This window comes from Halichoerus grypus, chromosome 8 (assembly GCF_964656455.1).
Source record: "Halichoerus grypus chromosome 8, mHalGry1.hap1.1, whole genome shotgun sequence".
Taxonomy (NCBI): Eukaryota; Metazoa; Chordata; class Mammalia; order Carnivora; family Phocidae; genus Halichoerus; species Halichoerus grypus.
The window spans coordinates 113,992,994-114,010,952 of NC_135719.1; the positions used below are offsets into that span (position 1 = coordinate 113,992,994).

At 41.9% G+C, this 17,959-nt stretch overlaps 1 protein-coding gene and 1 non-coding gene across 2 annotated transcripts in view; both read left to right on the forward strand.

The window, feature by feature from the left end:
• PRKCH (protein kinase C eta) overlaps positions 1 to 17,959 on the forward strand; it is a 219,263-nt gene that overhangs the window by 69,139 nt on the left and 132,165 nt on the right. The window lies entirely within an intron of this gene.
• On the forward strand, positions 12,494 to 12,600 carry LOC118520031 (U6 spliceosomal RNA). The gene has a single exon (XR_004909487.1). It is a non-coding gene; the product is annotated as a U6 spliceosomal RNA (small nuclear RNA).

Here is a 17,959-nt window from a genome sequence, read left to right on the forward strand (position 1 = left end):
ATAGTATTCCTTTTAGAGGGGACCCTGGGTAAAATTGTGAGGCTGGCCGAGTTCCTCTTTGGTAATCCCACCTCCCCTTTAAATTAGTCCTTCTTGCTCTCTGCCTTTAACTGTCTCTTACTCCAGTAAGATACCCAGTGATCTCCTCTCTCTAGGAACAGTTGCTAATAAGAAAGACAGTGAACTCGTGGACTAATTCACACTGGAGTGATAGTGATCAATATCTTAGTGCTCTACCCCTCTGAGGTGTGTCTGCATATTTTAAAAGCTGCTAAAACTGATACTTTATCCATGAGAAGTAGATTTTCAATGTTGACATTTCAGGAGCTATGGCATCTATGTGTGGGATATATTTTAGAACCTCAGATCTATTCTCTCTCTGTGGGAGCATTGTCTTGTAAGTTTGGCTCCGAGGCTGGGGGCTCAGCTTGAGCTTGCACATTGCTTCTGCTTTAGAGCACAGCTCCCTTGTCAAACACAGAGGCCGTGATAGCTGCCTCTGTGTGTGCGTGTGTGTGTGTCACATGAGGGAATGGAGCCCCACCACGCACCTGCTACAGCTGTGGCCGCAGCTGGGTCCTGGCATTGTGAGAATGTCCCTAGCTTGGCTTCCCTCCTGGCAGCCACTCTAGATTATGCCCGGCCATAAAATGACAGGTTGGCTGATAGAACATTTGGAGCTTTAGTTCTCAGCTTGGATGCTGAAGGGCTTTACTTAAGGAAGCACTCTGAAGTCACGCCTGCCCAGTGTTCTCGGGCTGTGAAAGGAGCATTGGCCTGGGATCCCAGAGGGATGGCCAAAGCTCGAGAAATGTTGGTTGGGCCTCAGGGTGCATCAAAGGCTGTGGTTTTTGAAGGTCAGATGTTAAAATGTGTAGTGCTTTGCCAACTGTAGGGTGCTGTATGAAAGTATGCTAGTGGGATTCCCATCTCCATGTTCCTGTTGTTATGGTAGCAGGATTCCTGTCATTCTCCCCACCCCTGCCTGGGACCCCATGAATACTCAGCAGATTTGTTTTATTTTGGCGTTGGATGTATTTTATACTAGAAGCTTCAAGAATTTAGTGAACAATGACGGATATGCTGCTGGCTTATCTCCATGCCTTTTTTCCTTTCATGGCCTCCTGTAGGAATTCTGCCGCTAGCTCAGATTCTATAATTCCAAAGCTCTCCTTAAAAAAGGAAATGCTTAAATATGGCAATGATCTGTGATATACAGGGCTGGTGTTAGGAGCTACTGACTACTTCTCATTTCTTCCTCTCTCATTTTCTTATCTTTCATTAGTTATGCTGAAATAGCTGCTAAGGCAAACAGTTTTTATTAAATCTAAGACATGGCTAAGAAACGACATGGGACATACTTACCGGGTACAGACCTGTGATTTGCCATAGATGCTGGGGAGATAACGATGGACAAGACTTAGACACTCTCCCGAGGGAGCTCACAGGATGGGGGGCAGATGCACCCCATGTGTGCACGGCAGGGGCCCAGGTCCTACCACGGGAACGAGTCCAAGGCACAATGTCAGCACGAGGGAGTATGTAATCAGATCAGCCGGAAGGTTTTTAGAGAAAGCTTCTCAGGGGAGATGATGTTTAAAGCAAGTTTAAATGATAAATGGAAATGCGCCAGGAGGGGAGGATATTTTAGGAAGGGAAGACAGTTTGTACAGAGGCACAGAGGTGAGAGAGCAGCAACAGCCTCCAGAAACTGAAAGTAGTGGGTAGGTTTTGGAGGTTGGGGAGCATGGGGGAGACGTGGCCAGCGCTGTGGGAGGGTCTTCTGTGAACGTTTGTCTGGAACAGTCTCAGTTTTGACTGGTGTACCAGTGTAACTGTGAACAGTGCCACCTTTCACTCTGAAAGGGTCCTGGGTTAGATAAATGACATGGCCACATTACTTCTAGGTTAGGAGAGGATGGGGTTGCCAATGAAGGGTTCTAAACAGAGAGAAATAAGATCTGATTTGGTGGCAATGGGTTCAAGGGGCTAGGGGCAAGGGGGTGTTTGAACGTAAGAGGAGACAAGGGTGTGGAAAGCTATTAAGAGACTGTTAAAGTTATCTAAGAGAGAGATTAGTAGAGCCTGGGTTCAGTTGTAATCCGTGGGGATGGATAGAGAGAGAGAGAGGGACAGTTCTAAGACATGTATACGAAGCATAACCAACAGGAGTTGGCAACTCACTGGATGTTAGGGATGAATAAGGATGAGTCTCAGATGATGTTGTGGAGTCATTCATCAGGGAAGAAATATAGAGATGGAAGGGGATGAATTCAGCTTTGAATAGGTGGAGTTTGAAATGCTTGTAGGAAACCTAAGTGGAGATGTCTAGGAGGACCTGGAAATAAGATTCTGAAGTCTGGCAAGAGATCTGGTCCCAAGGTGTAGCTCAAGGTGTCAGTGAGAGATAGATCCATGGATAAAGGGGCCCAGTGAGAAGATTTAAAGCCCCAAATCAAGGTTGAACAATAGCAGAACTCTGTGGAACACAGCACGTAAGGACTCTGGCTCACAGATTATAATCCGTCGAACTCACTCAAACTATGTTGAAGGTTTACTTAATGAGCACCCGTTTTGTTTATATATTCATTACTCAGTAATGTTTGAGTGCTTACCAGAGACTGATGCCAGAGACTGTTTCACCAGATGGTATAATAATGTCTTTCAAATTGGCATCAAAATGTTTGATAATGAAATTTGCATAAAGAACAGAACATAAAAGGCTTTGAAAAGTAACGTTTGAATTAGCGTTAACTGCAGTAGCTTCGAAGTTTGGTACAATGTGCTGGGTGTAGGTTTATTCTTAATGCTGGGGTAAGAAGAACAGAAGAATCTGCTCAAAAACCTACAGCGAGGGCTCTCTTCACTGAATTAAGATGGAACAAGAAAAAGTCTTAGTAGAAGTCTCTCTCCGAGCCGAAGGCATAACGTTATCAGCTAGATCAGAAACCCATCACCACTGTTCATCTTAAGAAAGGCATTGTTACTCTTGATCAGATGCAGAATTCCCCTAAGCACTGCTGCTGAAGTAGACACAGATGAAGTGATTTGTTATCTTGAAAAAGCTACCTCCTGTCACCCTTTATTTCGTTCTGGCTAAGCCTTTCTGGAGCTAACAACTAGATCTGCTACCTAATCAAGCTGAAATTTATTATGGTGACGAAATAGCCATAGATTTTAATGCAGCTACTAGATGCTGACAGAATGGCAGGATCTGGCCGTGTTTGATTGTCACTATACTGGACTAGTTTTTACCTGGAAGAGTGGAGTGACCAAAATAATAATAATAATAATAATAATAATAATAATAATAATATAATAATAATAAAAGAAAGGAAACTAATGAAAATGCATGAACATGAATTGGTAACTGCTCCACTTGGGAGAGAACAGAAAGAAATTAAGTTAACGTAGTGATGTCTCATGTGAGAACAAATCAAAAAAGATGTTGCTGCATTGTCATGCTGTTAAGAAATACAGTGTCAGATTTTAAGATTGAGTTTGCATAAGTAAAGTTTGCCTGAACTTAGGGTACCTCAAACTTCAGTGGTTGGTCCCCAGAAAGAAAAGCAGACATTCTGTGCCTCCTATTGGAAGCATGCCACACCATCTGTGAAGTAGCCTTGCTTAAAAAACCGAGCCTGAATCTGGTCAGGCTTCCAGATCTAACCACCAGGTTAGAGGAAATACTGGGCACAGGGGAACATTTTAAATGACACCACGGGAGAGGTGCTTAAGTAGTCAGTCGGTTGAGCGTCCCACTCTTGATTTCAGTTCAGGTCATGATCTCAGGGTCATGAGATCGAGCCCCACAGGGTGGAGCCTACTTAAGATTCTCTCTCTCCCTCTGCCCCTCCCCCTGCCATTTCTCCCCCTGCCATTTCTCTCACCCTCTCTAAAAACAAACAAACAAACAAAATGACATTGTGGGAGAGACTTGGTTTTTTTCAACAAAAAATTAGAAGAAAGAAAAGAGAGGGACAGAAAACCAAAATAACAAAAGAGAGGCCTATTAACCAGTTTCAGTATATGGACCACATTTTATCCCAATTCCAACACGAATTGTAAAACAAACAACTCTCAGGAGACAAACAAGGAAATAGGCACAGTGACTGGACACATGATATTAATTATTAATGTTATAATGTTATTTAGGTATGATTGTGATATCGTAGTTGTTTAAAACAAAAAGGGCATCTATTAGAGATACTTGAAATATTTTCTGGTGAAATTATTTGATAGTTGAGATTTACTTTAGAATAATCAAGAGGTGGGAGGAGGGAATGGGGTACAGATAAAATCAGATTAGCCATGAATTGATTGATGAAGCTGGGTGTTAGTTACATGTGGGTTTATTATACTCTTCTACTTCTGGATGTGTTTGAAATTGTGTGTAGTAAGAAGTAAAAAATTAAGATAAAACTACACATTTAAAAGTTATCTATTTCCTGGACAAAAAACAGAATCTGGGTTACCTGTATAACATCCAAATGATACTTTAACTTTGAATACATATTCCCTATCCTCATTTATAAATTAAAGCTGGTGTTGGTTCTTTCTTTTTGGTCTGTATATGTTTTATTATTAGTTCCCAATTTTTATGTATTATGAGGAGGCAAGTTAAAAATTTTAAATGACTAAGGTACTTCGGTACTTTTTTTTTTAAAGTTCTAAATAAATATTAAGCCAGGAGTCAAAAACAGCAGGTAGGAAGAGATGAGTAAGATAATGCTCTTCATTCCATTGTAAAGTCCTCACTTAAAATGAATGACAAGTAAATCATCTCCTACTAACAATTACATAACGTTTTGTACTTGCAAAGTTTAATTTTAAGATAGTTTCCTAAAAGAATAAAGTAAATCAAAAGAATTAATGGTAGAAGGATCTTTATGAAGATAGTAAGACCGAAGTTCTAAGTGGACATGCTTTTTCCCCAGCGTTTGCCAAGCATGCTTGAAGGTATTCTGTACCAGTTTTGTTTTTGGTGGGGGACGGGGGTAACTTCTTAAAATAACAAACGAAAATACAACCTGACAAAACACCTGTCATTGGTGGATTTTATGCTTGTCTAGAAAACTTTGCTAAAGGGGTGCCTGGGTGGCTCAGTTAGTTGAGCATCTGACTCTTGGTTTGATCTCAGGTCCTGATCTCAGGTTGTGAGATCGAGCCCTTTGAGGGGCTCCACACTCAGTGCAGAGTCTACTTGTCCCTCTCCCTTTCCCCCTTCCCCCCCACCCCCTGTGCTTCCCCCCCCCCCAGCTCATGATCTCTCTCTCTCTCAAAAAAATAAATAAAATCTTAAAGGAAAAAAAAAGAAAACTTTGCTAAAACTTTGAATTGCCCCCTTCTTTCAGACTCTTACTACATTACTTGGAACTGATTCCTGGGGAGAACGTGGAAGGTGCACTTTAATTTTGGTATCTGCTTATTCTCTTTGCCAAAGCAGTGCATTACTGTGTAGAGTACTACTCTAATTTTTTTTTTTTTTGTACCATTGCCTTAGTTTTTAGCTCAAATTTCCTGTGTCAAACCATTGGTTTATAAATAATGAAGTTCTTTGCTAAATCATTGTGACCACACGCACCAAGGCAGATGAAACGTGTTACTGTTTGAAAGCTGCAACCCACAGTTTCTCGCCGGATCTCATACTCACAGTGCATGTCATTTTTAAAGGGAAAAAGTTTATCTCTGATGGAAATTAATTTTCAGGATTCCTTTCTCATGTTTCAAGCCAGGTGACAGCATGTCAATTTAATTTGTTTTCAGTTTAGCTTTTATAACAGTTTTTATTCCTTCAGTATATTCAGCCTGAGAAATGAGTGACCACTTCAGTTTTGGTCTAAGCAGTTCTGTGGCTACTGCTGGGAAATGAATGCCAGGGTGAAGACAGGGCAGGAGAGCAAGATAGAGGCCTTGAGGGAGGGAGAGAAGAAAGGAAACTAGAAATGGAAGAACTGATCTTTTTAAGGACCGAGATTGATTGTCTGGTGTCATAGTTTGCCTGTTTCTCTTCTGAATGACAGCCAGCTCATTTATTGAACACCTTCTGAGGGACCAGATACTGAGCTAGGGAGTAATTTGACAAATAGCAGCATTAGCCCTTATTTTATTTTCTTTCTGGAATCAGGATGGCCTCTTACCCTAATAATTGGTAACCTATGTCCATGCAGTCCCGTATCTTAAGTCGTTTGCTCCCCACACCAAATTTCTGAGGCTGGTATGATGCTCAGTGTGCAAATGGTGAATCCAGCACAGAGACACTGATTGTGCTGTGGTCTCTTGGAAAGTGCCAGACCCACACACAGCACAGCCTGGGGTGCTGAGGTCCCGTATCCTTCTGGGCTACCCAGCTGTCTGGGAGGCGTCTCGTGTTTTCTCTTTATTCCACCTTGAAAGAAAACGGTCCTCTAGGTGGTATAATCTCACCCTCCTCAGGGTTGTGTCATCTTTTGGGATGATCTGTGTTTGCAAAGCTTCCCTTGGATTCCTTGTTTTTAAACCTAAAGATCTTCTCAGATGTCGGGCATGGATCAGAGAGCTCTGGAAAGACTGAACTTGAGATTTGCTCACGCTTTACCATGATTATCTGTAGGTTCTCTTAATGCAGATCTTAAACTAGAACTCGGAAGGAATTAAAAAATAAGTAAGTTCAGCTTAGGGTGTGGTAGCTGTATTTGCTTAGTTATAACCCACTCATCGTTGGCTTCATCCTAACTACTTCTGTTACTTTCATTGACTATTGATGGTTTTGTTCAGAATGTTTCAGTTGGTTCTCAAAGTGGGGTCCTGCGGACCTCTGAGGGTTCCAAAGACATTTTCAGGAGGTCTGCGGTTCAAAACTATTCTCTTTATAATACTAAGATGTTATTTGCCTTTTTTTAGTGTATTGACATTTGCTCAATGGTGCAGAAGAGATGATGGGTAAAACTGCTGGCGCCTTGGAATGAATCAAGGCACCAAACCATGCAGTCAACACTGTAGCCAGTGTGGTCTTCATTGCCAGATGATTGCAGGGGAAGAAAATAGTTTCATATAAGAATATCTTTGTTGGGGGCGCCTGGGTGGCTCAGTTGGTTAAGCAACTGCCTTCGGCTCAGGTCATGATCCTGGAGTCCCTGGATCGAGTCCCGCATCGGGCTCCCTGCTCAGCGAGGAGCCTGCTTCTCGCTCTGACCCTCCCCCCTCTCATGTACTCTCTCTCATTCTCGCTCTCTCAAATAAATAAATAAATCTTTAAAAAAAAAAAAAAAAAAAAAGAATATCTTTGTTGGGGGCGCCTGGGTGGCTCAGTCGTTAAGCGTCTGCCTTCGGCTCAGGTTATGATCCCAGGGTCCTGGGATCAAGCCCCGCATCAGGCTCCCTGCTCAGCGGGAAGCATGCTTCTCCCTCCCCCACTCCCCCTGCTTGTGTTCCTGCTCTCGCTTTGTCTCTCTCTGTCAAATAAATAAATGAAATATTTTTTTAAAAAAAGAATATCTTTGTTGAAGCAGTAAACATTATCAGTGTTATTAAGCTCAACCTTTGACTCTGTATCTTTATAATCTGTGTGATGAAATGGGAATTATCCATAAGGCACTTCTGCTATATGCTGCAATACTATTGTGGCTCAAAAAGAAAACCACTTGTATGCTTGAGTTGTTAGCTGAGCTAGACACTTTTTTTGTGTGTGTGGAACACCATTTTTACTTGTAAGAATGACAGGCTATAGCAATGAAGTTTTGGGAATTTCTCAGGTATTTTCTTAAAAATGAATGAAGTGAGCCTATTACTTCAAGGGAACAACTGTGAGTATTTGATACGAATGATAAAGTCGGATCCTCTAAGCCATAATCAGAATTTTGGAAAATTTTATCCACCATTATGAGCTTGTCAGCTTGCAATACTTAAAAAAGACTTTTCTCATGAGTTTGTTGTTGATATTAATTAACAACTGTGATCTTTAAATATTGTGTAGTAAAGTAGGTCAACATTTGGAAGAAGATTCGCATAACTCAGTGAACCCATATTTTCAAAATGACCTATACGACATGTTACAAAACCATGTGTGGGTCAAGGATCCATTGGGAAGTGTAAGATAGACTAATGGATTTACTGTAACAGTATGAAAAGCTTATTGATTATGGTTTTAGATTTCACATTGCAACTAACTTTTAAGAAACAACCACTTGTCCAGTTTGATCTGATATCAAAGAATACTCACAATTATCTGAAAATGCTCTTAGAACATTCCCTCATTTTCAGCTACTTTCTGTGTAAGGCTGGATTTTATTCATATACTTCAACTAAAACCACGTTGCAACAGATTGAACATAGAAGCAGATATAAGAATCCAGCTGGCCATTAAAGTCAGATGTTAGGTTTGCAAAATTGTAAAACAATACCACTCTTTATTTTTTTTGTTTTGGAAATTACAGTTATCACTCATGAAGATGTTACTTATGTTGTCATATGATGGATTTATTGTTTTAAGTGACTATTTTTAAATGTCTCAGCTTTAATTTCAAATAGGCAAGTATCGATAAAGAAAATAAACCGAAACTCTGAGTCTTTAATTTTTAAGACTATAAAAGGGTCCTGAGACCAAATTATTTTTAGAATTCATAGTTTAATTTTTCCCTTTATGTTCTTTTCACAAGTCCAGCACTTTTAATTTAGTGACCACAGAAAGAAGGAACTGACAAATATGTGTGTATGTTGTGTTGGGGACTGATGTTAGGTAACAATCAGGTCCTATAGGCAACAGAATAATTCAGCAATTTTTTGAAACCGTAATCCTATTTTTCTAATTATTTTTACTGTGCAATGTACTTTTTCAGCCAGTTTTTGTCACAGGCCCTTTCTCATAAAAATAGGAAGGTCAGGAAGTAACACCCAAACAACCAGAAGCCTATGGTGGTTTCTAACTTTGGAGATGGCTGTTCAGGGTAGCTTTATGCTCCACCTTTGCTTGATTTGAACAGAACAAGGCAGTCACAATACTTCTGAGCAAGTGGTCAGAGGTGTAAGCACTAAAAGCTGAACCTCAAAAATAGCTCAGAGATCTATGAACAGAAGTATCAGCAGATTTGCTTTATGGGGCACTTGCTTATTAACTAGCATGCTCCTTTGACATCAGGGTTCTTGAACACACAGAGTCTGAATAGTTTCTTAATTTTCTCAAACTTTTTTTTTTTTTTTTTTTTTTGGTTGAAATTACATTAATGTGGTATTCTCTCAGTGGAACTGAGATTTAGGTAAAATAGAACTGAATTACTTTTTTGATAGAAAAATTAATTGCTCCAGAGCCTGTTTTCATTATGCTTCGATCTCATTTCTGGTGACCCCTGATCTCTGCTCTTTCTGTTTCAAATGAACAGCCAGTTATATTGGCATCCCTTTTCTTAGGTCTTCCCCAGTAACGCCCTGTGTCAGTGGGCAGGTAGAGAGGAGGAAGACCTATTTCTTCCCTTCTCCCCTGAAACTTGTCTCTCGCATCAAGATTTCATTCTGGTGTTTGAAATTTCTCTGTAGGGTCTTGAGTCAGTGCTGAATGACTCCCTGCAGGAGGTTGAGAGTGTGAGTGTGTGGGTGAGGGCACGGCGGCCTAAGTTTGAAGGCATGTTCTTTGCATATGTCAGAGACTGCCTTAGATTTTTGTAAATAGTGATTTATTTCTCAAATTATTTTGGAGAAAATCAGTTTCTACCTCTATGAATTTACATTTGGTTACAAAATATACTGGCTTGAGCAATACTTCTAAATTATTACCACTTGGGTCCAGTGGATCAAGAGAACTATCCATATATACACACAGAGATTATTTATGTGTGACCTTATGTTAAGTATGTATGCATGCACGTATTAATGACACTGGTTCTCACAGAATTCAAAATTTGGTGTGTGGGAGGAAACAGAGTATTAGATAAATTAATGTAATATGCCAAGTGGCAAGTGAAAAAATAAGGCAGAGTCAGGACAGAGAGGACGGCTGTGTGTGTTGTTCTGTTCCTATTAGATGACCTTTGAGCCAGAGATCTGAAGGGAGGGAGGGAGTGGACCCTGGGGCTGTCTGGCGGGGGCGGGAAGAGGGAACAGGAAGTACAAAGACCCTAAGTGTGTGTGGGGATGGTCGGTGAGTGAGAGTTGCAGCGGAGGAACGTGGCTGGACTATGAGGTCCTGGGGAGGTGCCCTACATCGTTGCAGGCACAAGCTAAGCATCCTGTTAATGTCATTTTCGTATTCAGGAACATGCCATGTTGCTTAGGTGAAGTTCACCTATATTTGATGCTGGCTGATTGAGCATAGTCTTTTCCCCTTTGGCTAGGGTCTTCAAGAGCACCATATTACATCCATTTACAGTGATTTCATGTGGGCGCCTGGGTGGCTCCGTCGGTTAAGCATCTGCGTTCGGCTCAGGTCACGATCCCGGGGTCCTGGGATCGAGCCCCACATCGGGCTCCCTGCTCAGCTGGGAGTCTGCTTCTCCCTCTGCCTCGCCTCTTCCTGCCAGCCCCCTCCCCCGCTTGCTCTTGCGCATGTGCTCTCTCTCTTACAAATAAAATCTTTAAAAAAAAAACGATTTAATGTAAGTTACTAAAGCCTAAACTATTTTGAGTTCATCATGAAGACTTTCCCAAGTTCTGTGAACTCCATTGTGATTGTTCTAGCTAAATTAGGATCCATTACACAGCTTAAGTATGGATTAAAAGTTCAAATCGACGGTTGGGAGATATATAACAAGTTCATGCACCTCTCAATATAATTAGCTATAATTCAATTCTATATGTGGGTTGTTAAGAAATTACTCTTATGTACCTCACCCACTTAAAACATGGAAAACTTAGGCTTAGCTGGAGTCTTCTGTTCTTGAATTTGGTGGGAACTATCATTTGTAGTAAATGTAACTGATATACATCTGGTAAACATCAGGGGAGGTAAATGGATTGGAGCTTGGTCTGGGCATGCTGTAGGGACTTAGTATATAGCTTTTAGAAGCTTAGTTCTTATTGAATTTTGATGATACTTCCTATTTTGTATAAATGAGTGTACTTCCAATATCTGAGTCTTTGGATTGGGATTTACCAATTACTGAAAACAGGGCCTTTAAAAACTATGTGATGGTAAGAGAGGACCTATTCTAGAGCAATGAAATCACTTAAGAATTTTGAAAAATATGGATTCTCAGGCCCCAGACTGAATTAGAATCTCTGGGGAAGAGGCCAGAGAAACAGATTCCTAATAAACACTTTGGCTGGTTCTAATGGTTGACTAAGTTTCGGCACCCTTGTTGTATCCCAAATCATATCTAATGTGATTAATGGAAAGTTTTGGTGATTGGAAGGTTTGCTAGTTGAAAAAAAAGGTAGAAAAAAAAAAAAAACCACAGAGGGGAGCATATTACTTTGGTGTAGTCTTTTAAGAGTTGACAAAACACCAAATTTTTTTTTTTTTTTAAGAGCTTTAAAAATACCATAACATAGCTAGGTCAGGTTACAGTTCCTGTGCTTTTAGGAGGAGAAAATGAGACTCAGAGGCTAAGGGCCTTGCTAATGTCTGCAAACATTCAGTGTTAATGCTGAGACTCAAGCCAGGCTTGAAAGTGGTAAAAGCAGGCTGGGAATGCTGGCTGTGCTACCTAAGCTGTTGGACTGAAGACAAGTCATAGGCATTTCACTTCCTCAGAGTAACCGGGATTAAGAAAAGGCAATTTGAGTGATTCCAGTTACGATGGAAGCCAACATTTTAAAAACACATGTTTTAAAAGGTTTGATTGGTACTCTGCCTATAAAATTATGACAGAAATTATGCAAGTTGGTTCCTTTCTTATATTTATCAGTGTTCAGGTTACAGTGACACCTTTATGCTAATTATTAGAATGAAGAACAGATCAAATAACTCAGTTGTGTACTTTCCTGACTGATCTGAAGTCATGATAACATTTTCCACTTCGTGATGACTTTCTCAACACTGTCATGAAGAGGGTTATTTGCAGAAATATTTGCAGGCGTCCTCAGTTTTTCCAAAGGCCAGGCGTGTCTTCATTAGTGTTGATCTTTTCTTCATTGGTGATGGACCTACACCTGGATTTACCGTGTCAAGGGTTTGCTGTGATTGGAGTAGCTTGTCAGTCAATTTCATGGCCTGCATAAGCTGCAAGATCTCACTTTTATCTGGTACCTGATTTTTATTGCATAAGTTGTTGCATGGGATATCTCTAATACTCAGAAAGCAAGAACAGCAACCACTCACATGGAGGGCAGGAATAGGGAGGAATGTCAGAGAAGTGACTAATTTAAAAGTGCTCAGTCTGTTCCTTGGTGACTATTTTTATGCTGTGGCATTAAGATTACCTATGTCAATATCACTGTTACGGGGATTTAGGTAATGAAAACTGAGATGATGAGTTTGGGTATTGTAAGTTTTACACAAGTTGTTTAGATGCCATTCTGTAGAAGGGACTCTGTATCTGGGTACCACCATCTTATCTAATGCTTACTTAAAATCCACCCAGGTGCGCTGGCTTTGGCAGCACATATACTAAAATTGGAACGACACAGAGAAGATTAGCATGGCCCCTGCGCAAGGATGACACGCAAATTTATGAAGCCTTCCATATTTTTTGTATGATTCCATTAATATGAACTGTCCATAATGGGCAAAGCAATGGAGACAGAAACTAGATTAGTCGTTGTCTAGAGCTGATGGAAGTGATTGCTTTTAGGGGTCATGGAACTGTTCTCGAACTTGTGGTGATATTTTCGTAACTAAAAAAAAAGAAAAAAAAAAATCTGCCCAGGTCACCATACCTGGAGGGGCTCTTTCTAACAGAGGACTTTAGGAAGGATTCACAGACAAAGACTGAAGCTTAACTCTGGGAAAGAACCCTCATCAATTTTGTTAAATATATTAATACGTGATGGTTCAGTAGGATTCTGGTGTTTCGCTCGCCCCTCAGAGAGGACCCTGTGGGAGCTGGGAAGTAGAGACAACAGTTTTAACAGCCCTGCTCAAGTGGACCTGTGACAGGTCATGTCTTGTTTCAGGCCTCTGCCTCAGGTATTGCGTGTCCCCATTGGAGGCCCCCAATTCCTCAGTTCTTGGTCCTTGCCTCTGTGAATGGTCACCCTAAATCCAGTCTTTATGGTCCTTCTCTCTAATATGCAGAGTACTGATTCCATGCTGCCTACATCTGTCTGGTCCTCTTCCTCCTACCAGGGATCATGAACGTCATGGATGCAAATGGGCTCAGAGACCAGTTTTGTTTTGTACGTGGCATCTTACAATGTTTTTGGAGTTTCCCACCGTGACTTCTTCAGACAGGGCAGGGCTCTCCAGGGTACCACCTTCCCCAGAACCTCTTGTCGTCTGAATCCGCTCTGACTTCACCTCCATACCGCCGTCTCTCAGTTTGGATCTGAGCGTTTGCTCAGTGTATGTATTCAGCACCGTGCAGTAGCTACGGTGGCGCTTTTCATTGTCTTTTAAGGGGAAGGATCACTTCTTTGCTGGAGCCAACTGAAAAACACTTGTGCTTTACTGCATGCCATAAGGGTTCCTCTCTTGCGCCATCAGCATCCCAGCCTATCCCGGTGGCACTTCCACTTCCGGTTTGGGGTCATGCAGTCTTATTGTTCTGGAGAGTTTTGGGGGAAGGGTAGGGAGAGCAATCTCTGTTTTGTTTTTGTTTTTTAATCCAGGAAATAGGTCAAGCTTTTTAGATAATATGTCAGTTTTAGTGAGGCCTCCTGCTTCATGAATGCCCCAAAACTTACTTCCTGGTGTTAGCATTAATCCTGTCCTTAAGAGAACCTTACAGACAGAATCCCCTGGAAATTGCTATTGGGGATTCTTACTGTGCTAGAGATGTGGGGTGGGTGGTGGAAGGGCATCAGCTTTAGATCAGAGGGACCCAGCTCTGCTTCCTGTACTTCCTAGCTGGGTGACTTTGAACAATGGTTACCTTTTTTGTAAAACATGGGGCTAGTGGCATCTACCCCCAGGATTATTGTGAAGGTGACATGAGATCATACAAACATGCATACACCCACAAAGGGCTGTTTTAGGACCTGATGCAGATTATGTGCCCGCCCATTTGGAAGGAAACCCATACCCAATTTCCCCATGTACTTTGTGGTGAATCATTTAAGAGGCACCAGGAAAAATATGACATAAACCCCTTTTCTCAGCCATTGTTTCAAATCCGAGACAGCAATTGAACTTCACATGTACATCATATTCTGGGAGGGTACAGAGTACATCCTGGTATGTGTGTCGAAGTGATTTTGGTAGGAATTACCGTCAGTGAAGCTGTGAGTGGGAGAGAACGTATGGAAGGATCACTACCTATGAGGGGAGCACTACCGTGTCCGTTTCCTGCATGCTGGGCCCTTGGGAACATATGTTGCCCCTGTTCCTAAATCTGCCCATTAGAGCCAATGCTATACTTTCCCCTAAGGGAACATCCTCAGGGATCTAGATAATGCCTAGATTGATGTTGCTGCCATCTCCTTGTGAGGACTGACTGTATCGTGGATTGTGTAGTGTGTGTGTGTGTGTGTGTGTGTGTGTGTAGACCAGCCCTATTCATGGGCAGCCCCACTGCCATGGGTGCTTCATAGGAATGTTGATAGAACAATAGATAGGGATTAGCCTTCTATTCCCCTGTCTAGCATGACCCATGGAGCAGTGGGTCCAGGGAATTACTCTTTGGGATCATATTGAAACCAGCCCCTGTGGTTGGCTAGTTCTTACAGCACAGATACACAATTGCAATGAGTGTGTTCTTCCAATAGCTCTGTTAAGATGAATCAGTTAATATTTACAAGACATCTCTAGGTCCCAGAAAGGTGTGTTTTAAGAGCAGACTGTATGAACTATTTGCTGTTAATTTCTTATCCCTAGAGGATCAAATATTAAATGCCAGGGCAGACCTTGTAAATTGTCAGGCAGCATTGGCCCCTATCTCCCACCTTTGTCCCAGCCCCAGGATTTCGTTAGGTCTGGTCACCAGCCTGGCCTAAGTGCTGCCCATCTACTTGGAGCAGCCCTGGTTGTTTACTTTGTTATTTATTCACAAATTGCAGTTGGTTCCCTCCATGTGGATATTTTTATAGCATTGGTCTCTCCCAAATATTTGCCTTAGTTTATTAAATTACTTTCTCATTTATAAGTTAAAGTGTGTGTTGACTTTTGTGGTTCTAATCTTACAGGCTTGGTTGTCTTTGTATTACCAGATGGTGTCCTTTGTTTGAGTCCATAAGCAGGGTTTGTTTGCTTGCTGGCTTGTTTTGTTTAGGGCTCAACCGCTACCCAATTCCATCTTAAGTTAAAGATGGTGTTCTGTTCAAGTGAAAATCCATTTTAAATCTACTACTTAATTATTAAAATGTCTCCTGCATATTTTGGAGGCGAAATTGCAATTTTGTTGCAGGTGAAGGAAGGGCGTGCACTGAAAAACAATTTTTGTGTGGATTGGGGTTAGCCTCTTTGCTCCGTGGTGCTGGCAGGTAGAATAATATGGATCCAAAGGGCTGAAGGCAGGCTTAATTGTTTCTGGGAAACCTATCACCAAGGTATTTTATTTTATTTTATTTTTTTAAGATTTTTTTTTGTTTATTTGACACAGAGAGACCGCTAGAGAAGGAACACAGCAGGGGGAGAGGGAGAGGGAGAAGCAGGCTTCCCCGCAGAGCAGGGAGCCTGATGCAGGGCTCGATCCCAGGACCCCTGGGATCATGACCTGAGCTGAAGGCAGACGCTTAACGACTGAGCCACCCAGGTGCCCCATCACCAAGGTATTTTAAAGGCTCTTTCCTGTAGGGGTCTTGGGGAGGGTTTCCTGCCTGTGAAGGCAAACAGAGTCAAGATCTGGGTGCTTGCTTCCTGCTTCTAGCACCATTTCTGGCCCATGGAGTATAATGGTGGGGACTGTTGGGGTGAAGTTGCTCCTTCTGTGGCTCCCTCATATTCTTGGTTGCTCTCTCTTCCGCTCTCTCAGGTGGAGCGCAGTGGACTTCCTGAGTTGAGGAGATGGATCTGAGTCCAGAAAGAGTAAGGCAGCTGGAGGACGCAGGATAGAATATCAAGGAGACAGTTCCCCATAGAAAGAACTCCAGAGATACACAATGTGTCCCCTTTGAGTATTCAGCTGAGTGCTGATCAGTATAAGAAAGCTACCTGAGGCCAGGGAAAGAGCCATCTAAAAGGATCAGAGAGAACTGTTTCTGGTACTCACCTAGGGCCAGGAATAATGCCTGTTCCTACTAGCTGGACTGGAAAACCTCAAGATTCATGGAACATTGGGTTGAGTATGCAGAAGGGCCTTGGCTGCCTAGTGGGGAATAACCAGCCCTAGACTGAGCACTGTTCTGGCCCACCGAGCAAATCTAAAAAGCAAAATCTGAAAGGATCAAACTATTTCCAAGTAACTTAACTGTATCCCTAAATAAAGCTCAAGAATATTTATATGAATATAAGACTATCCAGCACTCAACAGGTAGAATCCACTAGATGTTTGGCATCTAGTCAAAAATTACCAGGCGTGCGGCACCTGGGTGGCTCAGTCGTGAAGCATCTGCCTTCGGCTCAGGTCATGATCCCAGGGTCCTGGGATCGAGCCCCACATCGGGCTCCCTGCTCGGCGGGAAGCCTGCTTCTCCCTCTCCCCCTCTCCCTGCTTGTGTTCCCTCTCTCGCTGTGTCTCTCTCTGTCAAATAAATATATCTTTAAAAAAAAAAAAATTACCAGGCATGTGAAGAAGCAAGAAAATACAACTTGTAATGGAAGATAAATCAATCTGTTGAAAGCAATCCAGAACTAACACAGATCTTAGAATTAGCAGATAAGACATTAAAACAGTCATGATAACTATTCCATATGCTCAAAAGTTAAATACAGAGATGAAAGATTAAAAAAAGGAAACCAATTGGATCTCAAACATGGCGTGTTTTTCAATCACTCCTTATGTTACTTCGTTATGTTGCTAATCCTTATGTTACTTTCACCAAATCCACCTGACCCAAACCTGGCCCTACTGATGTATCTGATTCCTAAGCTCTTTCCAGTCCACTCAGTATTCTCTTGAGCCCAGACTCCAGGGTCATTACTGCAGTGCTAACTCAGTGATGCCTAGGAGTTAGTTGACCCTTTGACCTTCCTTCATGCCTGCTATGTCCGTGCCAGACCTGAGCAGTCATCCTACAGTGCTGCTCCTGGGACAAAGAATGCTGCTGGATCCACTGGTGTATGTCTTCTCCATGTATAACCAGGTAACCCAGCAAAAATCCTACTTTGCTTCTTGTGGGTTTTTCAGGAACTCCAAAACCTTCATACCTATAAGCCAATCTTTTTTTCTTATCCAAATTCTGGTTCAGTGGTCTGCTGAGAAAAATCCTGCAGTGACTCCCATCTGTATGTATCCACTGTTCCTTGGTATGGCTATCTCCTGTCTGCCTTTCTGCTGGTTGCCAGGGAAACCTCTCTTCACACAGAGACTATAACCTTTTTCCTGGGCAGATCCATTCTCTTTGCCCTCTTAACATATTCTTGCTTCTTCACTTGTCTGACTTACACCTTGTGCAGTCCCTTAGTCTCCCTTGGTTGCTTCTCCTTTGGTGATGTTGATGGAAAAAAATTCTTCACTTGATCCTTGGCTACCATCCCTTTCTTTCCTTCTTTTATAGCCAAGTATCTTAACAAATACTCTGTTATTTACTCCTCACCACTCCCTTTCTTCTCAGTCTCTGATTCTCTCTTGTTCAGATACCTCCTAAGTATACAATGTACCAGTCCTTTCTCAGCAACGTTCCATTGTGACCTTGCTGCTGTATTTGGTTCTGCTTAATCTCCTTCTGAGACCCTAAATCACCACTCTGAATTCTGAGTGGTGGTCCTCAACACCTACAGCTCCTTCTCTCATTTCCTTCAATGATGACTAAACTTCATCATTATTTTTAAGACCCCCATTTGCCCTGTGCCTTC